This window comes from Sitophilus oryzae, unplaced genomic scaffold, assembly GCF_002938485.1.
Source record: "Sitophilus oryzae breed Bouriz unplaced genomic scaffold, Soryzae_2.0 scaffold_1507_pilon_pilon, whole genome shotgun sequence".
Classification (NCBI taxonomy): domain Eukaryota; kingdom Metazoa; phylum Arthropoda; class Insecta; order Coleoptera; family Curculionidae; genus Sitophilus; species Sitophilus oryzae.
The window spans coordinates 2,174,334-2,189,930 of record NW_022146178.1 but is presented as its reverse complement, the minus strand read 5'-3'; the positions used below and the strand labels follow the sequence as shown (position 1 = coordinate 2,189,930).

The following is a 15,597-nucleotide window of genomic DNA, read 5'->3' as shown; positions in this document are numbered from 1 at the left end:
AAAAATTAGATACAGCAGATATCATATACATATACAGCAGAAAATAGATACAGATCTACAATTACAGCTGATATTAATTAAGATTATCAGTAAATATAAACGCGTGGACCAAAAAAAAAGATTATTGTAACACAATAGATTAAGTATGGGATGGAAAATAAGATAACGTAATGTATACTTGAAATCTCAAGAGGGTATTAACTGTACCGATATTGCTATTATTCTTAATTAAGCAGAAAAAAAAGTGATGTTCTTCATTCTTTATTTTTTTATACAAATTTGTTAAAGCAACAAAACACTTTTCATAGCTCAGTGTTAAAAGAAATCCCTTTATATTATATAATAAAAGTAAAAAAAAATGTGCTCTAATATCTTGCAAGGACTCTGGTACATAAAAATTCTACCACAAACAAAACGGGCAAAAAATGTTGCCGAAGTTTCTATCTTGTCAAGTTTTAAAAGAACGACATTTCAAGAACTGCTAAAATCTTTAAAGTTTAAATATAAAAACAGTGTAAAAGAAACACACTTTTTGACAGTGACGAAATAGTTGTGTAGTGTAGAAAATATTTGGGAAGGAAACAAAATCTACAAAACTTTTTAATTAATCTTGACGAAAAGAGAAATTCTTAAATGCTTAACTAACTTCATGTTGAACTTGTTTGCGTCTTATTTGCAACAAATAAAAACAATAAATATTATAGATTAAATAATGATTAAGACAATCAAGTGTGGTAAGAACAATAACATTAAATGCGGAGTCGTAAATCCAGTCTGATCAACTTGTCTGAGTAAGTTTTTGGCAAAAAATTAAAAAAATAATAATACATTAAATACCCTGTGGTTATAATATATTGTAACCATGACTTCAATACTCTCCTAGTTAGCTTTTTCAAGAACCGATACGTTTGAGACATGATGGAACAGCATCGGATTCTTAAGAGTTGTCTAGGTGTCTTTATCATCTCTCTGTTGCAATTTGTTTAATGCGTTCATGTGTTGGCGGTACGGCACACAGTGGGCAAAAATCCAGAAGTATGTTGCAAAAATTCTTTTTTTGTACGATTTCATTCAAATTTGGTAAAAACATTCTATGCTAGTAGCCCGTGAACCCAGTTAGTTTTGGCTGACTTGAGAGTGGCTGGGGGTGGTGGGGGGGATTCATAAAATGGGAAAAATCATCTATTGACTAATACAGCTACCAAGAGGCGGTAAGAATATTTTATATTTCACTAAATTTTACGATTTTTGGCAGAGCCAAGATGAAACAGACAAATATTGAGCAATTATTACTCCTCCGGCATATACAGGGTTTGTTTTATATATTGACATCCTCTGTATCTTTTTTATTCGACGTTTTCGAAAAAAGTGTCTTGAATAAAAGTTCAATGGTCTCGAATACATTTTTCAAAACAGTCTTCTTTGCATATACAGGGTGCCTTAGAAATCCAGTGCGTGGCCCAACTTTCTTATTTCAAATTAGTACCCAATTTCTTATTTGATTTTTATTTTCTCCTAAAAATCCTAACTACTTTTATGTAGCATAGCCTATACCCTTGTTTATATATTCTTCTATACCTAATTTGAAATAAGAAAGTTGAACCATGCCCAGACTTTTTGAAGCACTTTGTATATGCAAAATAGACTTTTTTTTGGCAAATTTATTCAAAACCACCTTCATTTGAGACAGTTTTCGGAAACGTCAAATAAAAAAGATAAAGGGGGTGTCAATGTATAAAAGAAAACCCTGAGTATACTAATCCAATCTATTCAAGATTGTTTGTCATTTCAATAAGTTGGGTCTCTAATAATACCAGACAATATGTGAACAATATTTATTATTATATTTTAAATAAGTAACCATATTCTGAGAATTAAACAATGACGATTTAGAAAATAACAGAACTTATACCTATTAAAAATATCTAAATTTTATTTTACCATTTACTATTTACTGATATTTTGTTTTATAACAGCTGGATGCAATGGTCACGAAGTGCACATTTTTAAATCTGAAAGAAAAATCCATTTCATTTAATTTAAAAAATTTGGTACTGTCAAAATTTGTCAATTTGTCAAAAAATGTCATTTGACATTTATGACATACCTCTTCGGAAATCTTGAGAAAAAATACGTAACTTTATATTTCAAGTTCTTCTCTAGCTACTATAATAATTAATTTATGAGAAGTGTCCACATAAAGGATCTTACTATACACATACGCATGGAGACTTACGCTTCCAATAAATTTAATGTTGCGATTTTTTGCGATTTTTTTGACTCAACTTTTCTAAGACAGAATATAGGCCACTATCAAAAAACCCTTAAATGATTATGTTCTACTTTGACCTTTACCTAGTTTTTATCCAAAAAATCAAAATAAAAGATACTTTTTTACTTACCTTGACATTAAATTTACGGCAACCGGGAATCTACGTAAAACACGTTATGACAATTTCACAATAATTATTGACAGAAGCTAAGGTCGTCCGATTCAATTGTTATAATACTGTGTCACTTGAATGCAACGCCTACTATTTAAAAAATTGTAGAAAAAAGGCAGTTATTGGACACAAATTTACTGAAAATGTAGGTTTTGCGCAAAGTTCGTTTTACAGCCCCTCGAAAGAGACTCCGAATATGTTTTTTTGTTAGTTTTATGTGATTTCCTCTTAACTAATATGTTTCCAATCTAATGTTATTGTCATAAATGCTAACTGTGGATGTTATTTTTTGCAACTTGGTTTGGACATATTGCCTACTGTGCGGCACCCAGGTTTTGCTCCCATATAATATGCTGGGGATTATAATTACTCGGTACACTGCAAGTTTCGTTTTTGTACTCAAGTCATGATTGTAGAGAACCCTGTCTTTTAATTTTCAGAATGCTCTTGAGGCACTGCTAATCCTGTGCTGGATTTCAGAGTCGATATTGGTCGTTTTCGAAACCCAGTAGTTCTTCTCCGAATTTTATAGCATTGTTGTTATCTTCCAGGGGGTGCACATGATTTTGGTATTGTCGATGTTTAGCTTAAGGCTCAAAGCCTCGTATGCCCAGGTATTGTTGTAACGTGTTTGCAACTAGAGCGCAGTCATCAGCGTTTTAAAGTTCTGTGGTGAATTTTGTACGTGTTTTTGCCCTGAGTCTTTTTAATTTGCCTAATGCAATGATGCTGTTAATCGTAGGTGCTTCAAAATTTGAAAAATTGATAGGTCATACATTATTGACTTATATTATTAGAGGCTTGTAATAATCATATCTTTTTTACCGAAAAAGGGTCCGCCATAGTCCTCCATCCATAAAGGAGTCCCCCAAGTGTCATTACTGCACATTTTTAACTTTAACCGTTGGAGGGCGACGACTTCGACAATAAGAAGGGCGACCGGGCCGCGCTGAAAGTTTCCGCACACACATAATGGCCGGCGACTTTCACGGCGCGCCGGCTTTAAATCCGGGGAACAAAGGGCCCAACTCGACGAGCCTAATTGTTAAACTGCCTGCATTAGTTTCTGCTTTCTCAACCGATTTCACGCATAGCTGGCTCGCTAAACCTTTTCGGGGCGAGTCGCCTAAACGCTATTATTTCATTAGTGCTGACTTAATGAGATTTCGGAATGGAAATAATTAATACATTTTCGAAAATGTCGTTATTAAAACTTCGACCAATGGTACATGGCAAAAAAAGGAGAGGCAACTGAAATTATGATTTAAGTTTTTAACTTTTATTATCGGTATTTATGGAAAAATATATACAGGGGTCATAAACGGTAAATATGTTTAGAGGAGGTATATTTAGATCCCACAAACAACGTTTATGTTTTTTTCGGTTTTCATTAGTAAGGTAAAATTTATTTTTTTCTGAAAAAATATCTTTCCGAGTTACTACTATTATAGTAGCAGCAATACCACCAGTTTAGGACCAATAAGGAAACCTTGGAAACAGCAGATACCATCACGTATTTGGACTGCAGCCTGATCACTGAAAATGATCACTCACGAGAGATTAGATGCCGCATAGAAAAAGAAAGATCCTATGCAATATGCACCTGAATATTGCTATAAGAACACAGGTCCTAAGGTGCTACGTATTTTCCACGCTCCTACATGGAGTGGAAGATTGGACCTTGACAGATGCTACATCTAAACACTTGGAAGCCTTTGAAATGTGGTGCTATCGCCGCATGCTCAGGATTTCATATACTTATCATGTCACAAACAACACCATAATCCAACGAATACAAAAAGAACTAAAAATTATACATAGTGTGAAAGTGAGAAAAAAAAACCTTGGGCATATGATGCATAATGATAAATACCAACTTATCCAACTAATACTGCAAAATAGATAGTAGAAGAGGTTAGGAACGCCGACGAACATCATGAAAAATATTAGACAGTGGACGGGAATGACGACCATACATTTATTCAGGGCAGCTGTCAATAGGATTGCTATTGGGCCAACATGATTGCCAACATCCATAGAGGATAGGTACTGAAAGAAGAAGTTACAATTATACCGTGTGGCCGAAAAAACGGCATCAAAACTGTCTGGGGAATGAAAATCGTTAATACTTTTGGCGAGATCAATGTCTAAACGTTATTTAGTAAAATTTGAAATAAAACTTTTTAAAAATTAACACTAATTATAGGAAAATTAAAAAAGAATAGAATGTTTCCAGACACACAAATCTATTTTCACAAAATTATCTTTTTTCAGATTTAAACTACACCATTTAAAACTCGTTTTTACTCAATATAAAAATAAATTACAACCTTCTGGCCAACTGTAAGCGCCATTAAAGAATAAATAAATAAAAGTACGAGCGAAGTAAATGACGTCTAGGGCTTGACGTCGCCAAAATTAACATCGATTGTCATTCTCAGCCGTCGTTGGTGCCCTTTTTTCAATTGTATGGTATGTAATAAACAAAACAAATATCTTGGAAAATATGATTATTTTAGTTAGAAAATGTTCAAAATACAACTAAAATACAACCATAGTACTTGTGGAACACAGTCTGCACAGCGATCTGCACGTTAAATCAATATACATATCTTTAATTTACAAAGTGTGTCTCATATTTTGTAGAATTATGATCTTCCAAACTTATGTATCAAAATAACGGCATTTCTATTCAAAATAGCTTCCCATTTGTATATGCGACCATCATATCTATATTTAATTTTGTTAAATTGAATTCTATTTCTTAAAAAAGGTCATCTGAAAATATGCTGAAAACAAGCCAAAAATATAAAATAAAAAAATCGATATTACGAAGCTGCAGTTCGTTATTTATACAAATCTAGTTTTAATTTATATTTGACAAATTATCATTATAGTTATTTAATTTATTTCTCTGAAAAATATAGATAGTCTAATTATTGCTTCCGACTATCTCCGATGTTATTTTAAAAATTAAAAATCCTATGACAATGCTTAAGACCTCATTGTTAAACTAATTCCATTAGTTTCTGCTATCCCAAACGATTTCACGCTCAGCCGATTCACTAAACCTTTTCGGGGAGTCGCGCAAATGCTATTATTTCATTAATTCTGACTTAATGAGATTTAGACACTGGAATAATGCGCTTAAAAATCGGCATCAAATCTAAGACAGATTAAGATAAATAAAAAGTTCTAGAAGATTTAATTAAGATTTCATTCAAATTTCGTTTTCAGCATTGTTTCAATAAAATGAACAAAATATAAAATCATTGTTACAGTGAGTCAGGAGAAGCAATTTGTTTTGATGAGTTTAATTTTTTGAATCGTTGCAGACTAAGAAGGAATTTTATGAAAAAGTTCTTAGTGAAAGATAAAAATTACTACGGACTAACGGACAAAAAATGCTTACAGATTCAGGAGGTATATCTCCTCATGTCCTCGAAAGCAAAAAAAAACACAAAGAACAAAGAAAATACTATTTAACATAGTCTAAGTCTATATAATATTTAACATAGTCTAAGTTCTAAGTCTAATAGTCTGAATTATTGTTGGCACTAACCGTAAGTGCAGGGCCATACAGAAAGCGTTTTTTGTGTTTTTAGCAAGAAGAGTCTTTTGCGTCTAAAACAAAATAACAAGAATATATAGGAGTGGCCCCACCAAAAGCATCTAGCGTGTCTCGCAAAAAACGCAAATAAAAACAAATCAATTTGTTTTCTGTAGCGTCTTTAGCGTTTTCTATGAGACCCCGTCATAGGCGGACGTAATATTTAATAATACATTAAAAATAAATTAACTACATAGTATGGATTTTTTTTTCATTTTTGGATATTATCTAAAAATATTTTTATGATAACATCTACTGTTTAGGAAGATTCTATTAAATTCAAAAATTTGAAGGAAATGTTTGAAAAAATGTAGTTTGAAATGTTGAAAAAGTAATAAATTAAAGGAATATTTTCTTACACGTAAAAAATAGTTTTTTTATGCGTAAAAAGTGTTTTTTTCTGCGTAAAAAAGTTTTTTTACCAGAAAAAATAAGTTAAAGCTTAAAAAAACAATTTTGTACGTGTAACAAATAGTTCTTTACACGTATTTTTTTTGGGGGGTATTTAGCAGAAACAATAAGTTTTTGACGCGTAAAAATTAGTTTTTTACGTGTACCAAATAGTTTTTTACACGTAAAAAATATTTTTTTTGGCGTAAAAAGGGTTTTTTACCAGAAACAATAAGTTTTTGATGCGTAAAAATTAGTTTTTTACGTGTGACAAATAATTTTTTACACGTAAAAAGTATTTTTTTTGCGTAAAAAAGGTTTTTTTAGCAGAAACAATAAGTTCTTGACGCGTAAAAAATAGTTTTTTACGTGTAACAAATACTTTTTTACACGTAAAAAATATTTTTTTTTGCGTAAAAAAATTTTTTACCAAAAAAATGTTTCTTTTACCAGAAACAATAAGTTTTTGACGCGTAAATAGTAGTTTTTTACGTGTAACAAATATATATTTACACGTAACAAATAGTTTTATAAGCGTAAAAAATAGTTTTTTTTTATTCGCGGAAAATAATAAAAATAGTTATTTACGTGTAACAAATGGTTTTTTACACGTAATAATTTGATTCACTTTTACAAAATTTGTATTAAAATATCAATATTTTTGATAAACACGTGAACTACTCACAAATACACGTCGCGTCACTACGTATATCTAAGCCGTTAACACGTTTCGTTACAACTAGTTCGTGTGTCAGGGCCGCGGCCGTCTCGCTAGCTCGTATGTCACTGCCTTGAATGTTTACTCCCAGCGCGCGTAAAGAAGTTTCACTCCAAAAAGTTTCATAAATCATGTCCTAAAATTGCGTTAACAACTAGTAATATATATTTCTTATATAAGATCTATTATATAAATATAATTTTTTATTATATTATATTATAATTATAACAAGTAACCACAACACTACAACATAAAAAACTATACACATATAAACTAAAATTCGTAAAATAAATGCCAAATAATAATTATTTTTATACACACCACTGCCACTGGCACTAGCAGTAGATTGTGTTGTCGACGAATATATGCCCCGGCCCGTCCACAATTCAATCCCAGCATCTTTTATCTTCCTCTCTTCAACGCTAATCGCGCCGATCTCGCCTATCTCTTTCTCACAGGATTGATTGTTGAACGGGCCGGTAGGAATCCACGAGCTTGCGACGTTACTTATTGACATCTTGATAGAAACTGCAGACCTGCCGCGTCTTTTGCGTGTTTTTACTGGACACAAATCGAAAAAAACGCTTAAAACGGTAAAATCGCAAAAAGCGCTTGAGACGCAAAAAACGCAAAACGCTAAAAACGCTTTCTGTGTGGCCGTGGGCTAAAGCTTCATTTAGAACCTCGCAATTAGTGGAATAAATTAGTGGTTTCAATTAGCGTAGAAGTTTGTTCCTTTAATTTCGATGTAAGCATTCAGAACGTCAAAATTAGTGGTAGACATTCTCAATTAGTAGAAAACGTTATCAAACCTTTAACTTTACCGCTAATTATACTTCAAAATTTGCGAGAAATGTCATTTTGGCCTTTCATTATCTTCTGTCAAGAGAAATTGTGGTTAGAAATCAAAAGTTAATTGTTTTATAAGCTAAGTGATTAGGCTTTCTCTATGGATACAACTGACTAATGCAAGCTGTTGCTAGGATATGCTATTAATTTTAATTGTGTTTTTTAAACACTGTGAATGATCGTAAACTAAAATTGCGAGGGTCTGAATAAAGCTTAAACAAAAAATTAGTAAAGATATACTGTATTATCTAGAACACTACAAATATGACTAAGACAGTAATTTAAACAGAAATCGTAATTCCTCTCAATAAACATCAATGTTCCTCGGACGCAAAATCCTTTCAAGCATCCATATGTGAAAATTTGTTTCAATAACACAACTGTCAAGTTCTCGGTTCATTATATACGATACTACATGTTCGTTTAGGTGCATAAAATCCCAAACTTGTAAATTAACACGACATAACTTGGTGAACTTGGCTCGTTACTCAATATTAAATTTGACAGTCGGTTGCGCAACTGAGAAAACCCTCAATAGTTTATTGATATTAGGTCAAAGTTAAACCTTAATTGTTTGAACTATTGCACTCGTTTTCATTGGCTAACCTAAGATTAATGGGCGCTAGAGTTAAATATAATTGGTTGGGGTATCGGCAAAATGCTGCTTCGCGATTAATTTAAAGTTAGGATTCTAGACTCCCCTAAAATGGGTTATTGCCTGGGGGAAGGTAGACGCACCCTAAATTCAAACAATTAACATGCGGACTGTAAATGTCCAACTTGTTCGTGTAAATATGGTATGTCAACATGGGTTATCAGCAAATAGTTGAATACATACTTTCTGACGGATGTTACCTATTAATACATATTTAAAAATAATACTAAAGATAATTTACAGTTTGGTTTGGTTTGTATACTTTTCTTCTAACAGTTGTATTTTTAGTCCTTTTCTTGTTGTGTCATTTCTTATTAGATTTTTTCTACTTATTCCTTTTATTTTTCATAATAACGTCATCTCCGTTGTCCTGACTCTTTGTTCTTTAACTTTTGTGGTAGTCCAGGCTTCAGTTCCCTGTAATGCTATCGGTACCGCTAATGTATTATATAATCTACTTGCGTTTCCAGCAAGTAGACAAAAAATAAACATATAATATTATATGATATAAATAATTAGATATGTAAATTCAATTAAAATAGTCAAAACGGTGGTTTCGCTCAAATAACAGTCATTCCTCAGAATACTAACAATTCGGTTAGATGCATAAACGTGAACTTGTAAACTAACAAGACAATAACTTCGTAAACTTGGTTCATTATTCATAATTAAATTAGACAGTCGGTAGTGCATCTGAGAAAACGTTTTTGAAGTTTCTTTGGTAGGTATATTAATATTAGCATTACCTAAAATTTAATTGTTTTATATATTTATATTTTACATCAAATTTATGAACAGGAAGATTATTTTGTTCCATTTATTTAATTTTTATTTATCTGTACATGAAACAGTTTAGTAGAAATACATTTCTAACTTAATAAAAGCACTTTTTCGACGTTGAAGAACAAAAATAATACAGCCACGAAATTAAAATATATACTGAATTAAAATATAGACTATAGCTAAATAGATGCACGAACTAGTCTAAGTTACCTTAGATAACTATCCTGACAATAATTACACAAAGTTTCTTGGTTTTTATTTATTAATTACAGCTTAAGGCGAAAGGACACACTATAACATCTAGTTAAAGCAATTCAAATGACTTAGTGGTCGAAACTATTAATTGTATTTGTATTGTATATTTTGAAAAACAAATAGGTATATCCTAAACTAAAACAATTTGTAAGAGGTACACAAAATTTAATGCTAGATAGCATTTTAATTGTTTACATGCCCCCCCTTTTGGGTACTTAATCTTCCCCAGACAACAACCCCTTTTATGCAAAAGATACATTAAGCTGGGCCTCTCGTAAAATATTAAATTAAGCGCAGTTTTGGGGATCTCTGTCAAATTAATATATATTAATAATAAGAAAAGCAGGTATTACTAGTCTTACTATTAGTTATAGTCAAATTCTCTAACTGTTAATCTCAGGTTAGTTAGAAGCAATAAGCCTAATATTCAACAATTAAATATTACTCTCGGTCGAATATCAAAGAAACTTTTCCTGACTGTGCAATCGGCTGTCTAATCAACAATGAATAACGAACTAAGTTTGTCAAAGCTCTGTTATATATTAGTTTACAAGTTTAGGCTTTTGTGCATCTAACCAAATCGATAATATTACCAATAATGCAGTGAGGAACTGGCAGTTGTATTAGAGAAAACATTTACCAAACGCGAAGGAATGGAGATGTTCTGTCTCTAATGATGATCTGATCTCTATGGAACTCCAGTAGGTATTGAGTGAAATTGATACATCTGCTTACAGTATTGTTTTTGCTGAATTAGCTTCTTACTTATTTAGTATTAGTACCGAGTGGCCAACTATGAATGGACGCCGGCTGTATCTCAGAAACTGCTTATCGTATAACTTTGGGAAAAAAATTCTAATAAGTAAATCGACCAAGAGAAATCGCTGGAAATTATTTTCAAGTTCGAAAAATGTCCGCTAGGTGGCGTTTCTCTGATAGCCAATCAGAAAACAGGGTTTTTCTCAAAAATACTCAGGTGAACAGTTATTTTAAATATTACTATTGTAATCATCGAGAAATTTGTAATTTTTTTGATATAGAATATTTTGCTCTATCTCATAAAATAAAGTGGTGGGGGAAGGTTAAACTTGCTTTTATTAAAATAAGGATAACTCTGGTTTGGGTTACCCGATTTAAACAAACTAGGGCTCGTTTAAAACAGCTTTTCTTCTTTAATGATCTCCACCATAAATTTTGTTTCCATACATTTTTTCGTGGTAGCTAGAGGGCGCTGTTTGACATCATAAAAATAATCGGCACACATGCACAAACTGCAATAAATACACCAACTGCATTCATGCTGATGAAATTGCAACAAATGCAATTTCATCATGATGGATCCCCTAACAATATTGGCAATTCATTTCTTAGAAATTATGGATAACTCATTTCATTCAGATAATTAAAAAAGTCCAATCATTCGCCATCCTAGAATTCCTGCCTAAACATTTACCGACTAACGGTCTTGGTGCTGACCTATTTGCATCAATGGTAGATTTGGACCAGTAGTGCATATCGTTAAGATTCGGTGCTATATGAAAAGTGACCCAAACGACATACACTTTATAATATAATGATAAATAACACAAAAACAGGTAAAACACGAAAACAAGTGAAATGAAGGACGAACTTGGATTAATAACTAATAACTGTAGATAATGCCGTTACATAAAATAAACCCCTAGTTTTCAACCATACGAAATTCGGCCGCAAAAATACGCACAAAATTCCTAGAAATTTTAATAAAATTATTGATTGTCCGACTTTCGGACATTTTAATCTGAGCTTCTTCTTGCGGTGCCTATCTTCAGGCGTTGGCGATCTCCATGACTATTTCGTGGAAGAGTTCTCTATCTTCTGCTGCAAACAGCCTCTCCACCCCCAGACCGGTCCAGCATATTTAAATATTTATGACGTTATTTTTTTAAGAAAACGCCCGAAATTCGGATGCATGAAAACTGAACTTAAACGTTTTGATATTTTGACGTAACTAATTTATCTCTTTTTGTTTCCTAGCCTACTACTATAATTTTTAGACCATATAATCCTAAGCGGCACCCTAACATGATTTGTTCTCTTAATATCTCCGGTTAGAGAGAAGATAGAAAGTTGCGGTTTGCGCTGATCTTTTGGAAATTTTGTGCTCTATTTAACTGTGCAAAAAGAAATATAGCCTCCTATTTAATTTTTTTATGCGAAAGCGCAATATCTGTTATAATGTCAAACAGCGCCCTCTAGCTACCACGAAAAAAATTATAGAAACAAAATTTATACTGGAGATCATTAAGGAAGAAAAGCTCTTTTAAACGAGCCCTAGTTTGTTTACATCGGGTAACCCAAACCAAAGTTATTCTTATTTTAACAAAAGCAAGTTTAACCTTCCCCCACCACTTTAATTTATGAGATAGAGCAAAATACTCTATATCAAAAAAATTACAAATTTCTCGATACTTACAATAGTAATATTTAAAATACCTGTCCACCTGCATATTTTTGAGAAAAACCATGTTTTCTGATTGGCTATCAGAGAAACGCCCCCTAGCGGACATTTTTCAAACTTGAAAATAATTTCCAGCGATTTCTCTTGGTCGATTTACTTATTAGAATTTTTTTCCCAAAGTTATACGATAAGTAGTTTCTAAGATACAGCCGGCGTCCATTCTTAGTTGGCCACCCGGTACATATTCATGTACATTCATACTAAATTTTACATTTTTTACTTTTAAATTTATACTAGGTGTTATTTTGGCAACATTACATATATTTATTATATTGTTGATAGTACTTTTATTGTTAATTTGTACCTATATTAGCTTCATTTATTATTAATGTATTGAATTTTTTAGTGAACACAATTGTCTTCATTATACAATCCTCATCATACAATCTTTCATCATCAGTACATGTCTCCCATCATACAATCTCAGGACTTTGACAAAAGCCATTATGTGAGACGATTTTACAGAGGTTAGTTCTCCATCTTCAAAATCAGTCGTACCCAAGTTTATGGTACGAATGGTTGTCGTCTCGAAGACTCAGTGATAAGGTGCTTTGGTATTCCTTCATTATCCCCACAGAATCTGCATTTGCAGTTATTTTTTAGCTTCAATCTACTGAAGTGTTTATTGAGAAGACAGCGTCTTGTTAAACACCCCGTGACAATACGAAGATTGTTCTTACAAAATTCAAGGAAAATCTTTGATTTTTCTCGGTTGTAAGTCCTGAGAAATTTCTTCGAGTGTCTTAGATCGTGGTAAGATAACTATTTACAAAAACGATAAAAAAATACGGAAAAACAATTCAAATTTCTCGATTCAAAAAAACTCTATTTTACAAATTTCCTTATTAGTTATAATAATTAATCTCCAGTTGAACAATAGGAATGTGTGTGTGTAGTGAGTTCAATAGTTTCAATAATTAGTTCATTTTAATTGGTTCACTTTGAAATCACGGCTTGCCCAATATCAATAATCCAATTAAAGTATTCCAGATTGCGCAACAGATTGTCTAATTTCCTAACTTAGCGAAGCGATTGTTGAGTTAGTTAACAAGTTTTGACTTTTAAAGGTTTATCTGGATCGATAATAGATATCGTCGCTAGTGAATCCAATTGTAGGTAATTGTTTCAGTTAATTGATACTTAGACGATTAATATTTTAATGAACTTACTGACGATTTAGACAATTAATAACAGTTATTGATAATAAATAGAGGAATTTTATTTGATATCTATATAGAAATTTAATTGTATATTTGACTTACTTGTAGGTATATTTACATCTATCTATATCTAGAAGATAGCTCAAGCTGGGCATTTCGTAAAATATTAAATTAAACGCCATTACTTAAAGTTTTGTAACTATTAATATCAGGTTAGACAGCACAAATAAGGCCGATAGTTGACAATTAAAGTTTGCTCTCGTCTAATATCAAAGAAACTTTTCCTACTGCGCAACCGACTGTCTAATAATTTAATAATGAATAACGACCCAAGTTTGGCAAAGCATCGTCCCATTAGTTTACAAGTTTAGGCTCTTATGCATCTAACCGAATTGATAATATCAACAATAATGCAGCGACGAGTTGGCAGTGGTATAAGGAAAAGGATTTCTCAATGCTGAAGGAATGGAGGTGTTCTGTCTCTGAGGAACTCCGGGAGTTATTGAGTGTAATTGATGTATCTGCTTATCGTATTGTTTTCACTGAATTAGCTTTTCAACTATTCTGTGTATTCTGCTCTACAAATAATTATTATGTATATGGGCGAATTGAGAATGTAATAAGATGCATATTAAACTAAGGACGCTAACGCTATCATTTTCAGTAGCGATGGGAACTATCGAATGAATTAGACTATCGAATGGTTAATGAATGAATGATTTCAACTATCGAATGGTTTTATTCGAATAAAATCATTCATTCATTTGTATACTAAAGCATATGTGACAACCTCGCCGTGCGACTAAATGGTTATCGTTGAGCCACGACTATCGAATGCTTTTGATAAATGAAATTTAGTATTCGTTTGAATTTTGTATGCGTCAGTGGCATTATTGGTTCTTCCAAATTTTTATAACTTCGCCGTATAAATACTGTGCTATTTTTGCGTTTATTAAAATAGTTAAAATACTAAAATAGTAGTTAGGTCAAAATTTTTCCAAAAATTTGTGTGGTTTTCCGTAGTCCGATCTTTCAATTATTTAATTTTATATGGTATATGGTCTATTTTTTAATGGTAAATTTTGAGAAGTAGCAATTTTTAAGAGAGATGAGATGAACTTACAATTAATTTTAAAAATACATATTTGTATTTTAGATGTTTTAATAATATGAATTAGTTGAACTTAAGAATCATATTTAAGTAATGTGGTTGTATAATCATATTTAAGTAAACGGTTATCGAACTCAAACTATGGGGTGAGAAAATTAAAATGAAAGTTTTACACGTGCCAATTTAAAAAAAAAAGTTGACGATGTTTGTATTTTGTTTATGCTAATTCTCTTACATGTAGTTTTTTGCGAAGAAATAATATTTCATTTATTTTTTAAAGTAAATGCCAGTAAAAGTAAATATAATTTTTAAATAGTAATATAAAGCACCTAATATAAATAATTTTGATTTCTAATTTTTTATTTATATTTTCCTTCCATTACACTGCATGCTTAGAAAATTAATAAATGTTTATATTTCATGATTTTAAAATTTGTTGTTAATATAACAAATTAGTTCTGTAATTATTATTAATTAATAAACCAACGTTGCCAAAAAATTATTTTTAAATAGGATCTAATATAAATAATTTTGACATCTAATTTGTTGTTTATATTTTGCTACTACTATGTAAGAAAATATTTATATTATTATTATTTATTAAACCAGTCTTTGCTAAAAAACATTAAAAATAATTTTCCTACATCCAAAATAACAAGTATTATTGCAGTGCAACAACAGAATATTAATAAAAAAAAATGCAGAATATATAGACATACTATCCCTAATTAACTAAAGCCAAACAATAATATTCTTTGCTAATATCAACTAATACCAAAATATGGCAACAGCGCCTTTCATAATGTATTTTCTGTGTAAATACTAGCACCTCAATAAAAAAAATAATGTGTCCTTATCTATATCTGACTCCGCAAAAAAAGATGCCGGCTTCTTTCATAGCATTGCCACCGACCGCTGTCGGGTTTCTCGGAAAGAAACCTACGTCGCCGGGCGACAACTAAAATTCAGTTAATATTTTATTACAATCGATCCTGACGAATGAATGAATTTCATAAATGAATGAATTTTATAAATGAATGGTTTTTGCTGCCGAATTACTAGAATACAATATTTCAAGGCAGATGACGGATCTATTCGATAATTTTTATTCGAATAGTTTTC

The 15,597-nt window shown here is 31.5% G+C and overlaps 1 protein-coding gene across 1 annotated transcript in view; it reads right to left on the bottom strand.

Annotated features, from left to right (window-relative positions):
• The window catches only part of LOC115878283 (protein timeless homolog), a 469,464-nt gene that overhangs the window by 123,343 nt on the left and 330,524 nt on the right, over positions 1–15,597 (bottom strand). The gene's annotated exons all lie outside the window — the stretch shown is intronic.